The 20,021-nt window shown below is 43.3% G+C and overlaps 1 long non-coding RNA gene across 5 annotated transcripts in view; it reads right to left on the reverse strand.

Annotated features, from left to right (window-relative positions):
- Positions 1–12,153: 12,153 nt before the first annotated feature.
- The window catches only part of LOC140458924 (uncharacterized), a 65,751-nt gene continuing 57,883 nt past the window's right edge, over positions 12,154–20,021 (reverse strand). For 4 of the 5 annotated variants that reach the window (XR_011953763.1, XR_011953759.1, XR_011953761.1 and 1 more), the window contains one exon: positions 12,154–12,931. This is a non-coding gene — a long non-coding RNA (uncharacterized lncRNA). Of the gene's footprint in view, positions 12,932–19,502; positions 19,612–20,021 lie in introns of all 5 variants that reach the window. The other variant, XR_011953762.1, reaches the window with a different exon arrangement.

The raw sequence follows: 20,021 nt of genomic DNA on the forward strand, positions 1-20,021 counted from the left end.
TCCCACAATCCAAAGATATGCAGGTGAGGTAAATTGGCCATGCTAAGCTGCACGTTCTGTTCAGGGATGTGTAGGTTATGTGCATTAGTCAGGGGTAAATGTCCAGTAATCTGAGAGCAGAATGGTGCTGAGTGGATTATTCTTTGGAACGTCAGTGTAGACTTGTTGGGCCAAATGGTCTGTTTCCACACAGTAGGGATTCCATAAATTAGAATTGTGTTTTGCTAAATAAAACTGACAATTTTTTTGAATGTTGCATTTAAAACATATCTTTAACTGTCAATTGTCAATCTTGTAAAATATCTCAATGTTACTGAAATCAATGTTCACACAAAACACTGCACATAAAGCCACACAAAGATCTTCATGACCATCTAAGTACTGTTCAGTGGAATAATCACAGTAAAATTTTATTGTTTCTGAGATCAATCACCATTATCACATAAAGGATCTGGTTATCATTCCCTCCAATAAATGCAATCGTTGTCCCTCTGGTATTTCAGTTCAGTAGTTATACACCATACTGGTTGTTCAAAGCATGGGGTTTTTTTGTTATGAATGGCCAAGGGTTCTAACGGCAAGAGATGTTATTTGATGAGATTTGTTGCATGTTCTCAAACAGGGTTTTCACTATAAATATTGCAAAAAAAAGTGTTAATTTGGTCTTGTTCAATTGCTGATGTGAACATTTTCAGTTCGTGTTCATTTAACATAGTTGGAGAAAGTGAGGAAAGCTGTAGCATTGGAAAAGGGCAGGCACATCCAAAGAGCAGGAGTATCAACCTGTCAGGCATTAGACCATCATCAGAAAAGATTCCTGACGAAGGGCTCATTCCCAAAACGTCGATTCTGCTTCTCCTCGAATGCTGCCTGACCTGCTGTGCTTTTCCGGCACCACGCTCTTTTGACATTAGAAATATTTGACTGAATATTCAGAGATAATACAAAAAGTTGCCTCTGTCAATTTAATTTACTGTGCTTTCTATTCACTGAAGTTTTCATTTAATTATTCCTCTTTTTCTTCTTAAATCTGATGCAAATTTCAAAATACGAACACATTAGAACTCACATGAATTATAAATTTGTATTCTCGACAAGAAAACCAATGGAAGGCGATATAGAATTCTTGAAAAGCCTACACATTTGAATGAAAAAGCAATTCCTTCCAAAAAATGTTTGCACGTCTGTATCTTTCTTTCAATTCAATAATCCCGCAAATAGTTTATAATTGTCAGTTGATCTCTCTGAATGATTACCTAATCAATGTCAATGTAACAGCTGAAACATTAACAACAGATTGATAACTGGGTGTTAAAGACCTTATTTGAAGTGAACAAATGTTTGGAATTTACTTGAACTACACCAGAAAACATTCTTGAATCATAATACAAGAAATGAGATATGTGAGAGATGTGCAAACCTTATTTTTAAATGAACGAACTCCAATATTTTCAAAGCTTTTCAATCTTACGGTCAAAATGAACAGGTGAATGGAAAAATAAAAACAAGTATCTGACAATTCATAAACTGAACAATTACAAATTCACTTTGATCAAAGGACAGAGTAATATTTAGATGAATCACAACATTTAGTTACAAAGTAGTCATGGGCGACTTCAACTTCCCAAATATTGATTGGAAGCTCTTTCGATCAAGTAGATTGGATGGGGCGGTGTTTGTGCAGTGTGTCCAGGAAGCTTTTCTAACGCAGTATGTAGATTGTCCAACCAGAGGGGAGGCCATATTGGATTTGGTACTCGGTAACGAACCGGGACAAGTGGTGGGCTTGTTGGTGGGTGAACATTTTGGTGATGGCGACCACAATTCTGTGACTTTCACCTTGGTTATGGAGAGAGATAGGTGCGCACAACAAGGTAGATTTTACAATTGGGGGAAGGGAAATTACGATGCTGTAAGACAGGATTTGAGGAGCATACGTTGGGAGCATAGGCTGTTAGGGAAGGATGTGGTGGAAATGTGGGACTTTTTCAAGGAGCAGATACGACGTGTCCTTGATATGTATGTACCGATCAGGCAGGAAAGAAATGGTCGTGTGAGGGAGCCTTGGTTGACGAGGGAGGTTGAATGTCTAGTAAAGAGGAAGAAGGAGGCTTACATAAGGTTGAGGAAACAAGGTTCAGACAGAGCAGTGGAGGGATACAGGATAGCCAGAAGGGACCTGAAGAAAGGGATTAGGAGAGCTAAGAGAGGGCATGAAAAATCCCTGGCGGATAGGATCAAGGATAACCCCAAGGCATTCTATGCATATGTGAGAAACCTGAGAATGACGAGAACGAGGGTAGGTCCGATCAAGGACAGTGGTGGGAGACTGTGTATTGAGTCGGAAGAGATAGGAGAGGTCTTGAACAAGTACTTCTCTTCAGTATTTACGAACGAGAGGGACCGTATTGTTGAAGAGGAGAGTGTGAAACGGACTGATAAGCTAGAAGAGATACCTGTTAGGAAGGAAGATGTGTTGGACATTTTGAACAACTTGAGGATAGACAAGTCCCCCGGGCCTGACGGGATATATCCTAGGATTATGTGGGAAGCAAGAGAGGAAATTGCAGTCCCGTTGGCAATGATCTTCTCGTCTTCACTGGCAACTGGGGTGGTACCAGGGGACTGGAGAGTAGCGAATGTTGTGCCCCTGTTCAAAAAAGGGAATAGGGATAACCCCGGGAATTACAGGCCAGTTAGTCTTACTTCTGTGGCAGGCAAAGTAATGGAAAGGGTACTGAGGGATAGGATTTACGAGTATCTGGAAAGACACTGCTTGATTAGGGACAGCCAGCACGGATTTGTGAAGGGTAGGTCTTGCCTTACAAGTCTTATTGAATTCTTCGAGGAGGTGACCAAGCATGTGGATGAGGGTAGAGCAGTGGATGTAGTGTACATGGATTTTAGTAAGGCATTTGATAAGGTTCCCCATGGTAGGCTTATGCGGAAAGTCAGGAGGCATGGGATAGAGGGAAATTTGGCCAATTGGATAGAAAACTGGCTAACCGGTAGAAGTCAGAGAGTGGTGGTAGATGGTAAATATTCAGCATGGAGTCCAGTTACAAGTGGAGTTCCGCAGGGATCAGTTCTGGGTCCTCTGCTGTTTGTAATTTTTATTAATGACTTAGAGGAGGGAGTCGAAGGGTGGGTCAGTAAATTTGCAGATGATACAAAGATAGGTGGAGTTGTGGACAGTGAGGAGGGCTGTTGTCGGCTGCAGAGGGACTTAGATAGGATGCAGAGCTGGGCTGAGGAGTGGCAGATGGAGTTCAACCCTGCCAAGTGTGAGGTTGTCCATTTTGGAAGAACAAATAAGAATGCGGAATACAGGGTTAATGGTAGGGTTCTTGGTCAGGTGGAGGAACAGAGGGATCTTGGGGTCTATGTACATAGATCTTTGAAGGTTGCCACTCAGGTGGATAGAGTTTGTAAGAAGGCCTATGGAGTATTATCGTTCATTAGCAGAGGGATTGAATTCAAGAGTCGTGAGGTGATGTTGCAGCTGTACAGGACTTTGGTTAGGCCACATTTGGAGTACTGTGTGCAGTTCTGGTCGCCTCACTTTAGGAAAGATGTGGAAGCGTTGGAGAGGGTGCAGAGAAGATTTACCAGGATGTTGCCTGGAATGGAGAGTAGGTCGTACGAGGATAGGTTGAGAGTTCTCGGCCTTTTCTCGTTGGAACGGCGAAGGATGAGGGGTGACTTGATAGAGGTTTATAAGATGATCAGCGGAATAGATAGAGTAGACAGTCAGAAACTTTTTCCCCGGGTACAACAGAGTGTTACAAGGGGACATAAATTTAAGGTGAAGGGTGGAAGGTATAGGGGAGATGTCAGGGGTGGGTTCTTTACCCAGAGAGTGGTGGGGGCATGGAATGCGCTGCCCGAGGGAGTGGTAGAGTCAGATTCATTGGCGACCTTTAAGCGGCATTTGGATAGGTACATGGATGGGTGCTTAATCTAGGATAGAAGTTCGGCACAACATCGTGGGCCGAAGGGCCTGTTCTGTGCTGTATTGTTCTATGTTCTAAAGTAGGCAATCAGCTGACTGACAAGTAATAGGTGGTAGAGTTTGTTAGTTTACTGAAAAAGGTATCAATTTTGTTCTCTTGTGCTATAAATTTGAAATAATGTTTAATGAGTTTCAATTGTTTGGACTTGCCCTTTTGCAACAAAAAAAAATCAATCTAATTACTTAGACATCGTAATCTTGAATTCTGCAACATTTTCAAATATTCTCCAGGAACTTATAAGCGACAGAATTAGATACAGGTCTCCCCACTATCCGAAAGTAAAGCGTTATTATGAAACCTTACATAATCTGAAAAGGCCTTAGTCGAAGAAGCATTAATTTATATGGGAAACATGTCCCCTTTTTTCGTAAAAGTGAAAATCCTCTTCATATTTCTTTCACTTAGAGAAAACAGGGACAGATGAAAGTGTTTTGTAAAAGCAAAGTGGCTAAAGCGAATTTTCCAACACATATTTCTTGGTAACCTGGTAATCTGATAAGCATCAGATTTTGTGATTATTGATATAATAGATAAAAGCAGATCTAATGTTGTATTGAAAAGCAGTTCAATCTGTGCTTAGGTACTCTCTAATCAACATTCAGAGCAGCTCTTGATATATTTCTGTTGAAGGTGTGATTTGAAACCTTCCCTCGGGTCTAGTAATAGAGACACTGCCACAGCTCCACAAGCTCCTTTCATAATGTTCCCACTCAGGACGGCAGGACTACAATATTGTGTTTCGTGTAGTTTCTCAAATGAAAACTAATCAGCCGTTTATTGTTGTAATTTGAATGGGAATTAATTAGGTAGTTTCTGAGTGTAATGGACTGGAAATTGAACAATATTTTACAATAACAATAGAATAAATGAATGATACTCTTAAATAAACAGGAATCTCATGACAATTCTTTGAAATACAAATTGACAAAACTGTGTGCTCATTGTACTTTGATTTAAAAATGCATCAGTCATTCAATGTGAATATTCAGCTGAATATTCCCTTCCTTTCAACAACGTACAACTTCCACAAATTCAAAATGAACAGTCATTGAAAAAGGAAGGAACAAGCAGATGGTAATTCTATTTTCTGTACATAAACGTGTGATGAATTTTAAGTTTTATATATGTAAAAATAAAACTCTTATTGTGGTTCGAAATACAACAAACATTAGCATGATGTGAAATATAATCAAATCAATTCAAGTGTGTTTTCTCAGTTAAAATACAGTTCAATATTCAAAGTAATCGAGTGATTGTACACTGCAATATCTTTACATTAATTCAGTGCTGAGGCGTAATTCCACATTAATACCCCTTATAGTGAAGCAAACTTGTGCCAGGAGTCTGAGAGGGTAGGGGAGGTCCTTAATGAGTACTTTGCTTCAGTATTCACGAGTGAGTGGGACGTTGTTCTTTGTGAGGACAGCATGAAACAGGCTGATATGGTCGAACAGGTCGATGTTAAGTCTGATAATGTGCTGAAAATATTGAAAAGTCATGGGGATAGATAAGTCCCCTGGTCCAGAAAGGATATAACTTAGGTTGTTATGGGAAGGGAGGCAAGAGATTACTGTGTTTTGGCAATGATCTTTGCATCCTCACTGTCCACTGGAGTCATACCAGATGATTGGAGGGTGGCAAACGTTATTCGCTTATTCAAGAAAGGCAATTGAGATAATCCTGGGAATCATCGATGAGTCAGTCTTACATCAGTTGTGGGCAATTATTGGAGAGGATTCTGAGAGACAGGATTTATGATTATTTGGAAAAGTATAGATTGATTAGAGATGGGCAGCATGGCTTTGTGAGTGGCAGGTTATGCCTCACAAGCCTTATTGAATTATATGAGGATGTGACAAGCACATTGGTGGGGACAGAGTAGTGGATGTGGTGTATATGGATTTTAGCAAGGAGTTTGCTAAGGTTCCCCATGGTAGAAAGTAATGAGGCATGGGATACAGGGAAACCTGCCTGGTTAGATAATAAATTTGCTGGGCCATAGAAGACAGGGTGAGATTACATAGATAGTTTTCAGCTTGGAGCATGGTGACCAATGGTGTTCTGAAGGGATTATTCTGGGACCTCTGCTCTTTGTGATTTTTACAAATGACTTGGATGATGAAGTGGAAGGGTGAGTTAGGAGGTTTGCCAATAACACGAGGGTTGGTGGAGTTGTGGGTAGTGTGGAGGGCTTTTGTAGGTTGCTAGAGGACATTGACAGGATGCAGAGCTGGGCTGAGAAGTGGCAGATGAAGTTCAACCAGGGAAAATGTGAAGTTATTCATTTTTGAATTTCAAATTTGAATGCATATTTTCAGATTAAATGCAGGATTCTTGACAATGTGGAGGAAGAGTGGGATCGTGGGGTCCACGTCCATAGATCCCTCATACCTGACATCCAAGATGATAGGGTTATTAAAACGGTGCATGGTGTGTTGGCTTTCATTAGCAGGGAGATTGAGTTTAAGAGCCACAAAGTTATATTGCAACTCTATGGATCCCTGGTGAGACTACACTTGGAATATTGTGTTCCGTTCTGATCACCACATTACACATTGGATGCGGATGCTTTAGAGAAGGTGTAGATGAGATTTATCGAGATTTTCCCTGGACTGGAAGGGCATGTCTTATGAAGAAAGGTTGAGGGAGCTGGGGCTTTGGTCATTGCAGTGAAAGAGGATGAGAGTTTACTTGATAGCTTTGTGTAAGATGAGAGGCATAGATAGAGTGGATAATGAAAGACTTTTCCGCACAAAGTGGCATAATTTTAAGGTGAATGGGGCAAGTTGTGGGGAGATGTCAGAGACAGTTTCTTTATAGATAGTGGTGGGTGCGTGGAATGCACTGCCAGTGGTGGGAGTAGATTCAGATCCATCAGAGACATCTAAGCAATTCTTGGATAGGTACATGAATGATAGTAAATGAAGGGCATGTTGGTTAGTTTGATCTTAGAGTCGGATAAAAGGTCGGAACAATATCACGGCCAAAGGGCCTGTACTGTGCTGTACTGTTCTATATTCTATGGATGGAAATGAACATTTATATATTAGCAACATATAGATATTCAAAATTCTATTGGCATACTTATGAATAATGATAAATTTTATCTTGCTATTTGACTGTGCTGTGCAAAAATCAACAGGAATTGTTGCAGGGAAAAGTAATTAGGTTTTTCTAAATTTATAAGGCTGGGATTACACAGATCATTCAAATGAGCAAAAGTCATATTTTTAACAGTGCGTGTTGCATCAGAAATAATGGATTCTTTTGTAGGTGTATTGATTGGAAATAAAATGGATTTTTATATTACTGTATAGGTACCAGGGAAGATTGGATTAAATTCAGATATAAACTTCACTGTAGTTGTTAGCAAGACTAAACTAAACCATTATTGTCATGCAAATTCTTTAATAATTACTGTTAGAATCATGAAAAAAAGGATATACTGTACCATTTTTCAAACAGTCAATAAATTAAATAGTGAACCTCAGTATACTTGTTCCCCAGACCAATTATTATGCAATTATTATAATGGTAATGACTTAATAACTAATGCTAAAACCTATGCAGATAAATTGATTCAATACTTTGTCAGCATGTTGTTCTGAAATTGATGGGATATTTATTAAGATCAGTAAACTGAGAGAACAAATAAAACAGCTCGCTTGATAGAATTGAAGGAAAAAATGAGAGTGTTTATTGAACAGGATTGTTTTTGTTTAAAAATGCAGTTGATGTAATAATAATGTATTTTCCTCCATTGGTTTTCTTGTAGAGACATGTTCTTTTGAAAAAAATTGTCATGATTCAATGTTGAGACACTTGTGTCAGAGTCTGCAAAGTGGAGAGTAAGAGAGAAAGGAATTATTTAAAAGGAGAAATGAAAGGAACTGGCGAGAAGAGGAGCTCCAACTGTAGTGTCTCACCCTGCTAACATCTTACTGGGTGAGCTGGAACACAGACTAGTCAAGCAACAAGCTGACACAATCATACGCACAGAATCATAGCTTACAATGACTTAGACACCATCGTCACCATCCCTGTACGTCCTGTCCCACCGGCAGGACATGGATGTAACTGAAATGCTGGAACATGCAGGATAATGGACTAAGATCTGCAGAATGGGATCAATGTGATTTATTTGATACTCCTCCAGAATATTAAACTCCAGTCCAATTTGAAAAGTTACTAGCGTCATCAGACTTTAACCCAAATGTCAGAAAAAAAATTATCAGAAAGTTACAGCACAGTTCGAGGCCACTTGGCCAATCCTGAGTATGTGTAGGCTGTAAACTCCCCAGGCTTTACAGCTTTTTGTACTCACCATTGAGAGCAACAATTTCAGACTGTACTCTGCCCTCTATGCTTTTATAATCTGTTTTTAACATATTTCTTTGACAGCTGCACACCTTGTTTCCTTGTTTCTTTCCCAGTCCTAATTCTATCCCCCGTGGCCTTGCGGGACGACCATTTCTGCTGTTTAATCTCTCCTGCCTTCCCCAGTGTGACTGACTGTCTTTCTGTCCTTGTCTCATCTCCACCTTGCTCACAACCTGTTACATTTCTGATGGTTCCCAGAACTCTGTAACTATCACTGCGCCCCCTGGGTCAATGGCACGAGTTTTAAATTCTCTTCCTCCTGAGATAATCAGAAATATTTCCGGTTGCAGTTTCCCCCTGATTTTATTTTGAAAAGCAGAGCATTTGTGTCAGAGTCAAGTCCACAATTCCGAGCATTTGGATGTAATTTGTGACCCTCCCACAAGATGTGTAACGTTACTGGATTGGCCATGCTCACATGGCTGCAATGTACAAACTATGTGGGTTGGGCTAGCCATGGTTAATGTGGGGTTATGGGGGTAGGGTGGGTGAGCAGGTCATTGCAGACACGATGGGCCGAATAGACTCTTTCTGCACCCACTAGATTCTGTGATTCTAACTAGTTGCCAGTGTTGTCCCATTTTCCTCATGCCAGGTTCATTCAACTCACACATATGATTCTGTGGGTGCTCAGTCAATCCTTCCCTTCAGTTTTACATCAATTTCACACTGTATGTGAGGGTGGGAATGGATTTGTAAATATAAATACTCCAACCAAACCCCTCACAGGTCAGGAACTGTTTCTGCTCCTTTCATCACTCACAAGGAACAGGAAAGTAAAGGTTCAGTCACAAATCTTCCAGGAACATAGCGGTTATAATCACCAGGAAAGGCTGAACAGCTCAAAACGCTTTTCTCAAGAAAAGAGGAGGCTCAGAGACAGCCTGATACATGTAGAAAGCTTTGTGTCTGTGTTTTCAGAGATTTGTGGTTGAAATCATTGGGTTGGAAGCAGGTTTCATTGCCCCAGGTCATCAAAGGTGCTATCTAAATGTGCATCTTTCTTTCTATCTATCTGAGTTAACAATCAGTTGGACAGGTCAATGTCTGAGTGTCTTACCAAATCCCTGATTGAATGCTTTCCCCCACAAACTCAGGTTTCTCGCCACTCACTGGGTCACGGAGAAACGCTGCCGTTACAATGAGAACTGTCTTTGCTGTCACCACTCCTCGTGCTTCCGCCTTATCCCCACTTCCCTTCATTAAATCCCAGCTGCCTCTTACCCACCCACATGGGCACATTGAAGAGCATGACAGGAGAATGGATTGAAACCGAGATTTCAATAGCCAGAATGTAATAGGAAGAAGGAAATAAACAGGATTTTTGGATCCCAGGGGATACAGACTCCAGGATTATTCCCTGTGGGCATTCCCGCAGTAACACGAGACAGCAGTCCATGATGAGTGTTAAACCCGGGTGGGAGGAGAGGGAGTCACTGAACATGAGCAGGTTTAGTTCAAACACAGGAGGTTTGTTCAGTCAGTAACAGTGTGTTAGACAGGGAGGGGAAGGGAGCAGTGAGGGGAAATGTTACCACAAGCTGCAGATGGATAACTTTCATTGGAACAGGAGGAGGCCATTCAGCCCCTCAACTCTGCTCTGCCATTCATGATGATCATAGCTGATGTGTGACCGAACGTACAACTTTCAAAACCGTCTAATTTCATCAATAAACTCCTCTGCAACAGACAAGATGAGTATTGGAAAACTAAACATCTGCAAATGCTGGGACATCAGAAACAAAATCAGAAATTGCTGGAAAAATTCAGTAGGTCTGGCTGCATCTGTGGAGAGTGAACCGTTCGTGTCCAGTGATCAGTCAGGTGACCAGCTGTAGCTGACCATTCTGTTGTTTCCGTAACACTGGAACAGGTTCTGGTGCGAGGGGAATGAGATTGTCAATAATAACTGAGAAAACAGGAGGACGTACTCAATCAGAATGAGGAATTCACTTACCCCTCCCAGTGAGACACTCACCGACACAGTCACACTGCGGAGAGGCTGTTCACCTGCCCCACGTATGGGAAGGGATTTACTCGATCTGACAATCTGCTGAGGCACCAGAGATGGCACAGTGGATTTAGACCCTTCACCAGCTCCACGTGTGAGAAAGGATTCATTCAAATCTCTCATCAGCGGAGACATTAGTGCATTCCCACCAGGGAGAGGCCATTCGCCTGCTCAGTGTGTGGGAAAGCATTCACTCAGTCCTCTGACCTGCTTAAACACCAGCGAGCTCACTCTGGGGAAAAGGTCATTCACTTGTTCCCAGTGTGGGGGGAGATTCACTCAAATGCAGCATCTGTGGAGTCCCCAGTGAGCCCACACAGGGGGAGAGGCCATTCAGATGGTCAGTGTGGGAGAAGGGATTCAGTGATTCATTCTGCCCCCAAGACCCCAGTGTGTTCACACTGAGTAGGAGCTGTTCAACCCCCTGTGTGACAAGAGATTTGTTTCGTCTTCAACACTATTGAGAGCCCAGTGAGTGCTCACAGGGAAATGGTCACCCCCCTGCTCCGTGTGGACAGTAGGACTCTGATTCTGATGTTACTGTCCATCAGAGTCAGGAGTGGACCTTGTACATGATGACACTGCTGGAGTATTGATGTGGTTGTTGTTAACCACATTAACTGGGCTGGAGGTGACTGAACTTACATTCCCACTTTCTGAACCTCAGGATGTCTCTCTGGGCAGTAAGTCTCCACAAACAGCAATGTGACAATGAGCAGGGATCATCTGCTTTGATTTAAATTGTGACTGTAGCACGGCTGCTTCACAGCATCAGGTACAAGGTTGGAGTCCAGCCTTGGTCAACGGCCTGCGTCGAGTTCCCACATTCTCCCCATGATAGTGTGGGTCCCCTCCAAGTGCTCTGGTTGCCTCCCACAGCCCAGAGATGTGCAGGTCAGGTGGATCAGTCGTGCTAAATTGTCCACCGTGTCCAGGATTGTGCAGAATAGGTGGATCAGCCATGGGAAATGCAGTGTTACAGTGCTCTGGGCGTGATGTTCTTCGGATGGTCAGTCGGGTTTGATGGACCAATGCTCTCCTTCCACACTGTAGGGATTTTATTCTATGATTGAGGATAAAGGCTACACAGCAGGGTGTCCTTGGAGAAGGAGCATGTGGTGTGGATCAATGCTCTCGATGCCTTTAGATAGAGGTGGGCACCTCAGGGGATACAGTGCTTTATCTCCACCGCTACCCCCTCCCCCCCAACTCTACTTTGATTTAGTCCCTTCTCACTCTGTCACTTGTAATGGTTTGCTTGGCCTGTAATGGGCTTTGTTTAGAAATATTCAATTGGTTACACAAATGGTTTACTGCTGGTGATTATATGTCTAGATTAGAGTAGTGCTGGAAAAGCACAACAGGTCAGGCAGGATCCGAGGAGCTGGAAATCAACGTTTTGGCAAAAGGCCTTTTCCAGCACCACTCTAACCTAGGCTCTGGCTTCCAGCATCTGCAGTCCTCACTTTTGCACTGCTGGTTATGTTAACCAAAAGCAAAATGGCGTAATGATGATTTTGATGGTGGGAAGGTTGCTGTGATCACATTTCTGGGTCAGAGAAATGGGTAAAAAGAACACTTCACAGCTAATAGAACGAGAACGGAAAAGCTGTTAAATCAAACCAAAGGTTCAGACAGGGAGGGAATATTTCCCTGGAGTTTGAGTAGCTGGAAAGTGATGGTGTCTGGGAATAGACAGGATTTTGTTTTACAAAGTTTGAAAGCTTTAAAACTTTAATATTCAAACAGTTCATTTTATTTTCTTTAATTTTATTTGCGGTGCAAAAAGCTCTTACAACGTTTTAAAACCAAAATTTACAAACCTTGTGTTAAAGATAAATGTTAAATAAAATCCATCAAACCATCCCTCACTGAAAACTGTTGTGGAAATGCAATCTCCTGGAGAATCCCTGCCCACTCCTTCCTACCCGTGCTCCATGACTATATACATACCTGGGAGATAGCAGCAGGAGGAGACCATTCAGCCTTTCAATCCTGCTCCACCATTCAATGGGAAACAGCTGACCATCCAGCTCAGTCTCCTGTTCCTGCTGTGTTCCAATCCCTTTTCATGACTTTACCTCGAAGAACTATATCTAAGTCCTCCTTTGGCTTCACTGCCTTTTGTTCCAGTGATGTTGCTATGTTACTGTGTTGGTGTAAGTAGGGATAATGTGATGGTGCTGCCTCCTGGAGGATGCACTCAGCCTCCCTCATCATCCTGCAGTAACATCAACCGGGTTTCAGCAACTAGAGATAGAAACCATTTCCAGGATATGGGCATCACTGGCTCAGCCAGCATTTATTCCCCATCTCTCGTTACCCTTGAGAAGATGGTAGTGAGCTGCTGTCTTGAACCATTCACAGTCCATTTGGCGCAGAGAGACCGACAATGCTGGGAGGGAGAGTGTTGCAGGATTTTGGCCAAGTGAATCTCCATCTTTGGTTCTTCAAATGTTGTTTAACTTTTTCATGATCTGCACCTGATTTTGAGATTTCAGTCTGCAAATCTTCACTATCTAGCACCCTGTATAAAGGAATATGTACATATTAGAGAATCAGAACAGACAATTCTAGTTTCTCTGGAATACCCTTTTCCCCCTTTCTTCCCCCAAAACTGTAACCCTCCAGCCCACTTACTCTCTCCCACCATTCTGACTCTGCTACCCCTATTGCACACCCTCCCCATTCTCATGGAGTTACTGATAAACAGATCCATGCCACCACTTCCCGTCCCTGGTTAGACTCTGCACCCTTTCTGGGTTCACTTCCTTTCCCTTCAGTTGCTGCAAGTCAATAATGTAACAGCAGAATGAAACAAAAGGAAACAGACAGGGAGATGGCAGATCCTGGACAGAAGAGGAACCTTCAGTCTGGGAGAATGGGTCAGATTCTTCCTTGTTTCCCATTGGTCAATTCCCAGTGTTATGACAAGTTGCGAATAGAACTTGGTCCCATCTAGGCGTAGTGACACTTTGACCCCCCAACTGATCAGTATTATAGGCAGATGCGTCCCTTCTCCTGCCAATCACAGTGTGATATGCTTTCTGTTAGTTATCCCAAAGAACATGCTCCAAAACCCACCCACATTCTGTACATGTATAGTGCCGTGTTTCCTCACACACATGTGGTTCCTGCCTCAGGGACTGTGGGAGTTGTAGTCCCCATGAAGCCTCTGGAGACCTGTCCCTGGAAAGTGAAAGAAAGTGTGGGCTGGAGGGTGTTGTTTATAGGATATCCATTCAGACACACAGGACATGTGGGCTGTCACTGGGATTTACTGAGACATCCGCTTAGACACCCGGACTTCTGACGTAAGGAATATACATTCAGCCATTTGCGGGGTGGGGAGGTTATTAATGGGCAGCAGATTTTAAGCAGAGGTGGCTCAGTGGCTAGCACTGCTGCTTCATAGCGTCAGCGACCCGGGTCTGATTCCAGCGTTAGGCAACTGTGTGGAACTTACACATTCTCCCCATGTCTGCATGGTTTTGTTCGGTGCTCCAGTTTCCTCCCACAGTCCAAAGATGTGCAGGTGAGGTGGATTGGTCATGCCAAATTGCTCACAGGGTCCATGCATGTGCTGGTTAGGTAATTAGCCACGGGAAATGCAGGGATACAGGGAACGGGTGGGTCTGAATGGGCTGGTCATCATAGGGTTGGTGTGGATTAGAGGGATGAATACCCCGTTTCTGCACTATAGGGACTCTATTCTATTCTCATGAAGAAGAATGTACCTATCTCAATGTGTTGTGAATCTGTGGAATTCCCTATTCAAAATGCGGTGGATGCCAAGACAATGAGCAAATTTAATGAAGAGATACAGATTTTTAATTTGCAATGAGATAAAGGGTGAGAGAGAGCAGGCGGGAAAATCCAGCTGAGACCGAGGTGAGCTCAATCATCACCGCATTAAATGGTGGAGCTGGTTCGAAGGGCTGCATTGCCTCTCCTGTGCCCAGGGCTTATATTCTTACGGTAATAACCAGAAAGATGAATCCAAAACTCACCATCTTCACCAAAGGAGATTTTCAGAAAGAGCAGGATAGTCAGGTGGATTAGCGTTCCAAACTTAGATAGTGAGGAATCGTGGAGGAGATAATGGTTTTGCAATTTTAAACTGAGGGGAGACAGTGATTTATGGTTTTAGATTGCGTCGTACATTCACACCGTCCAGAATACTCTGGTGTGAATATCTATCCTGTACTTTATTACAAAGCCAAGGTCACTGACAATGAAACCAAAACACCCAGGAAACATCGCCTCACCTCGTAATCTGATAAAAAGACTTGTCATTAATCTGGTTGAATTTAGAACACAGATGGAACGCGAGAAGATTAAATCCAATCGCAAGATACTGTGCTTAAACAAAGGAGACTACAATAGGATGAGGCAGGAGTTGGCTAATGCAGACTGGAAGCAAAGACTTTACTGTGGGACAGTTCTCAGACAGTGGAGGAATATGAAAGTAATTTTTCAAATTTCTCAGCAAAAGTATATATCAGTGAAAAGGAAGGACTGTAGGAAAAGGATTAATCTGCATGTCTAAGGAAATAAGGGAGTCTATCAAATTGAAGTAGAAGACATACAAACTGTCAAAGACCAAGGATAAATTCGGAGATTGGAAAAACTTCAAAGATCTACAGAAAGCATGATGAAATTGGGGATAAAAAGTGATGAGTAGCTATCCCCAGGGCCAGAATAGCAGTTTACACTGCTAGAGGGAAACCTATTGTGTAGGGAACATATGGCCTCTGTAATTGTTGAAGCATTTAACAGTTACCATAGAGATAATCCTGATCAAGTTAAAAATCACAGCACACCCCAAAAGCTTGTACTTCCAAATAAACCTGTCGGACTATAACCTGGTGATGTGTGGTTTTTAACTCTGTCCACCCCACCCCAACCCCGGCTCCTCCACATCAGAGTCCCGATAGACAGCCCCACGGAAACTGAAGTGCCTGTCAGATACTTGAGGGAGCCACAGGGGTGTGGGGAAGGGTGTGCGGTTTAACCACAAAGTGCTGAACTGAACTAGACTTTCTAACTGCCGTTGCCATGGAGATAATACTGAGAGACAGTCTGTATTCAAAGTCCCAAACCACAAAGGTTTAAGAATGGGAGTGGCACATCCGACAGGCGGGGAGTTACCTGATGCTGCCTGGAGGTGTTTTCTATGTACACTATCCAGGTAACTGCCGTGTCTCATCAATAAAGACTCAAAGAAGACATCTCAGAGTTCTGTGCCCAGTTATTCCTATCCAGCAGGGTTCAGGAATATGAGCACACAGCAGTCAGTCTTCACAGTGGAGGATACGAAGAACATGCCAGTAATTGATAAGGAGACTGAGGAAGGTGAGGCCCTAGATAATAACCATTATCGTGAAAGAGTTAGAGCTAGGCAAGCTAATGGAGCTAAAGGTAAACAAGTCTCATTGCCCTGATGGAATACATCCCAGGATACCAACAGAGTTAGGGGGAGAAATAGCAAATGCACTTAGAGTTATAGAATCCGACAGCAGAGACAGGCCCTTTGGCCCAAACTGGCCCATACCAATCAATGTCCATCCACACTAACCCCATATCCCTGCACTTGGCCCATCTGCCTCTGAAACTTTCCTATCCTTGTATTTGTCCAAATGTCTTTCACTTGTTGTTAATATACCCACCTCAACCACTTCCACTGGCAGCTCATTCCATATCCATACCACCTTTGTGTAGAACACTTGCCCCTCAGTTTCCCATGTATTCTTTCTCCTCTAACTTAAACCGGATGCCCTCCAATCCTTGAGTCCCTGCGAAAAAGACCGAGGCATTCACCTTACCCATGCCTCTCATAGTCTTATACACTACTATAAAATATTCCCCCACAGTTACCTGTGCTCTAAACAAAAAAGTCCTCGCTTGTCCAACCTCTCCCTGTAACTCAGACCCCTGAGACCTGGCATCATCCTTGTAAATTTCTTCTTCACTTTTCCAGTTGAATAACTTAAACTGACACTGCATTCATCACATTTCCAGTGTTTCCCTACGGCGCTGGAACCGATGTGACAACACCAATGGATTACAATCAATGATCAATAATTCACTCCATTACAACAATCCCATTTTCATAGCTTTTTCCATGATGCAGGAATCCTTTTGTCTTTCTGGTTTCATGGCTAATTGTCCTCATACAAAACCAATCTGTGGCTTGACTGTTCCAGGGAAATGTGCCATGATTGTTTAGACTTTCAAAAACCAAGTCCCCACGCTAACATGGACTTCACTGTCTCAGTACTTTTTTCGTCACACGGACATTTGAAATATTAGCCCATGAACAGAATGCAAACCTTTCCTTCCAGATGAAAAGGCCAATGATATTCAGATCGGCACGGATCAAGTAACATGAAGTTCAATTTGAATTTCTCAACTGCAAATCCCCCCATTCAATACTCTATAACAGAGAAAACATAACAGAGAAAACAGAAAGTGCTGGAGATCCTCAGCAGGTCTGGCAGCATCTGAAACGCTGACAGATGCAGGAAACATTGCAGCCTTGAAGAAGTGTTTAGATGATCACACCAGGCATGTGTGCTTGATGACCATTATGGATAAGATGGGGGCAGGGAACCCTTTCTGGAAGGGCCTTGGTGAGACCACACCTGGAATACTGTATACACCTTTGTTCCCCTTTTCCAAGGAAGGCTCTCCTGGTTATTGAGAGAGTGTAAAGGAGGATCACCAGAGGAGTCCTGGGATGTGAAGATAGTTAAGGACTGCAGATGCTGGAAGTCAGAGTCTGTACAATGTGGACCTGGGGAGGTGCAGCAGGTCAGGAAGCATCAGAGGAGCAGGAAGGTTGATGTTTTGGGTCAGGACCCTTTGTCAGTCTTGATAAATAGCCCTGACCCAAAACGTCAACTTTCCAGCCCCATCGTATTCATGCTGGTCATCAAGCACCTAGTTATGCTAGTCGCACGTTCTGGCACTCAGCGTGTAACCGATATTGTAGTGCCTGGTGTGATCATCTAAACACTTCTTCAAGGCTGCAATGTTTCCTGCATCTGTCACCATTTCCAGTGCTGCCCGACCTGCCGAGGATCTCCAGCGCTTTTTGTTTGTATTGCAGATTTCCACCATTTTGCTGAAGCACAGAGTCATAGACATGTACACAGCTCCATATTTTGTTGACTCACATTCCTGGGATGTCAGGACTGATGGCTGAAGAGGGACTCAATCTTCGTTTAATCCTCCTTTTCTTTGGCTTTCTGAGCCGCTGACTACATCACTAATATTCTCCCTCCCATTCCCTGTCCTGAATCTGACCCATCTAAGCCTACACTTTCGTTCCCATCCACCTGCCAGACTAGTTACAAACTCACCAACAGAACTGGCAAAAGCCCCCACCAGATTTGTCTCAGCTCTACCCGGGGTAACCGATCAGGCTGGTATAGGTCCCACCCTGAAACAGTCCCAGTGCCTGAAGAATCAAAACCCTTCTGTGGTACACCATTACCCCAGCCACACATCCAGCTGATCTACCTTCTCATTCCTGCTCTCATTAGCACATGGCACTGGGAGTAAGTCTGACATTATTACATTTCAGGAGCTACATTTTAATGTATCTCTGCTCTCCCTATATCCAGCTTTCAGGCCCTCATCCCTCTGTTTAGCGATGTCGTTGGTATCTGTGTGTTGCACAACCACGGCCTGTTTACCCTCCAGCTCCAGAACGTCCTGCAGCCACTCCATGATATCATGGATCTTGGCACCAGGGAGATTACATACCATCCTGGATTCATGTCTGTGGGCACTGCAGTGCCTGGCTGTACCCCTGATTATTGAATCCCCTGTCACTATAGCCCTGCCACTCTCATTCCTCTTGTTCTGATCAGCAGAGCTCTCTGTGGTGTCATGAACCTGGCTGTTGCTGATTTCCCGAGAAGCCACCCCACCCATTCCCGCCCTTACAGAATCCCAAGTGGTATACAGTATCTGTATGAGAAGGGGATAACAACGGGGGACTCCTGTACTCACTTCCTGAGCCTTTTACTTGATCTGATGGTCACCCATTCCCTTTCTGCCTGTGTAACCCTCACCTGCAGTGTGACTAACTCACTAAACGTGCTGTCCATAACATTCTCAGTATTGAAGATGCTCCACAGTGAGTCCACTCTCAGCTCCAGATCTGAAAGGCAGTTTCCCCGTAGCTGCAGATGGGAACACTTGCTGCACAAATAGCCGTCAGGGACACTGGAAGCGGCCCTTATTTCCCACATTGTGCAAGAGGAGCACACCACGGGTCTGAGGGCTCCTGTCACAACGTCTCTCTACATTCATCTAGTTACTCCCATTAAGAGAATTTAAATGAGTGAGTAACCTTCCTTCACTTCAAACATGTCCATTATAATAACAAAAAATATCTTTACTTAAGCTGATATGTCATACTTTAAAAACTTAAATACTCCACAGGTATCACTGAAAAAATGGCTATTCCCATTTGGACTGTGAATTTCTGAAAGGCCTGAACTAAAACTGAGTTTCAGCTTCACCTTCTCCCTGTCTCACCTCACTATTTACACCCAACTCCAAAACACTCTCATTGAGCCAAGCAGCCCTCACAGTGCAGCCCTGTCATTTTCATTGTCTGCTCACACCTACACTGCCCTCAGTCTCCTGTACTGTTCCAATGCATCTCAATGGGAGCTCAGGACCAGCACTGCATCTTTCAATTCAGCCCTTTGTAACCCCAGAGTCAAAATGGACTTCAGCAGTTTCTGAATGAACAGACAGTTGTCAGAATCTGGAACATTCCACCTGAAATGGTGCTGGAATTTGAGTCCACGAGAAATTTGCAGAGAATTGGAAGTAGGGAGTTTACAGATTAACATTATAAAGTGGATGATTGAGACTAAATCTGACAGTTCCTGCAAAAAGACGAGGTGTAATTTGGATAAATCTGTGCTCTCTCTCGGGCCAATACCTCCTTCCACAGCTGCAGGGCCAAGAATTGAACACATACCCCAAGGGTGATCCAACCATGAACTTGAACATCTTTCTGCTTTTGGCTTGACAAAAATATTGAAGATATGTTCCCACAGACAGAACAGACAAACCTTTCTCGTTCCACAGTTAAATGCCAATGATATTCAGATCCTGATGACTCCGCTGACTGTAGAAACATGTTTTTTGAGATCCCAGTCTCAATTATTCTCAATTAATATTCTATAAAATGAATTCACAAAACAAAGCTCACAGTCAGTGCAAGATGAACAGTGAAGGTAAACACTTCTCTTGGTATGTGTTGGATGTGTAAATGCTCCTCTTCAAATCACCCCACCCCCACCCAGGAAGAGGACAAGTACATGCTCCTTACTGTACTTTGCCCCAAATAAAGATGGTGGCTATAACCAAGGACCTCTCACTGCCTGAGGCCCAAGCCATCTTCCCCTTTGCTGCAAATGTGGGACCAAGAGTTTCTAATTCAGACTAACGACTTGCAGAGTGTAACTAAACCCACCCAGTCTACACTGATACATTCCATCCGGTTTCTGCTGCCACTCTCCCCTTTCCTCCTCCTACACACACCATGGGTCATCATGGGTCCAGTGACCCTTCCTCCGAACCGATGACAG

This window comes from Chiloscyllium punctatum, chromosome 34 (genome assembly GCF_047496795.1).
Source record: "Chiloscyllium punctatum isolate Juve2018m chromosome 34, sChiPun1.3, whole genome shotgun sequence".
Lineage (NCBI taxonomy): Eukaryota > Metazoa > Chordata > Chondrichthyes > Orectolobiformes > Hemiscylliidae > Chiloscyllium > Chiloscyllium punctatum.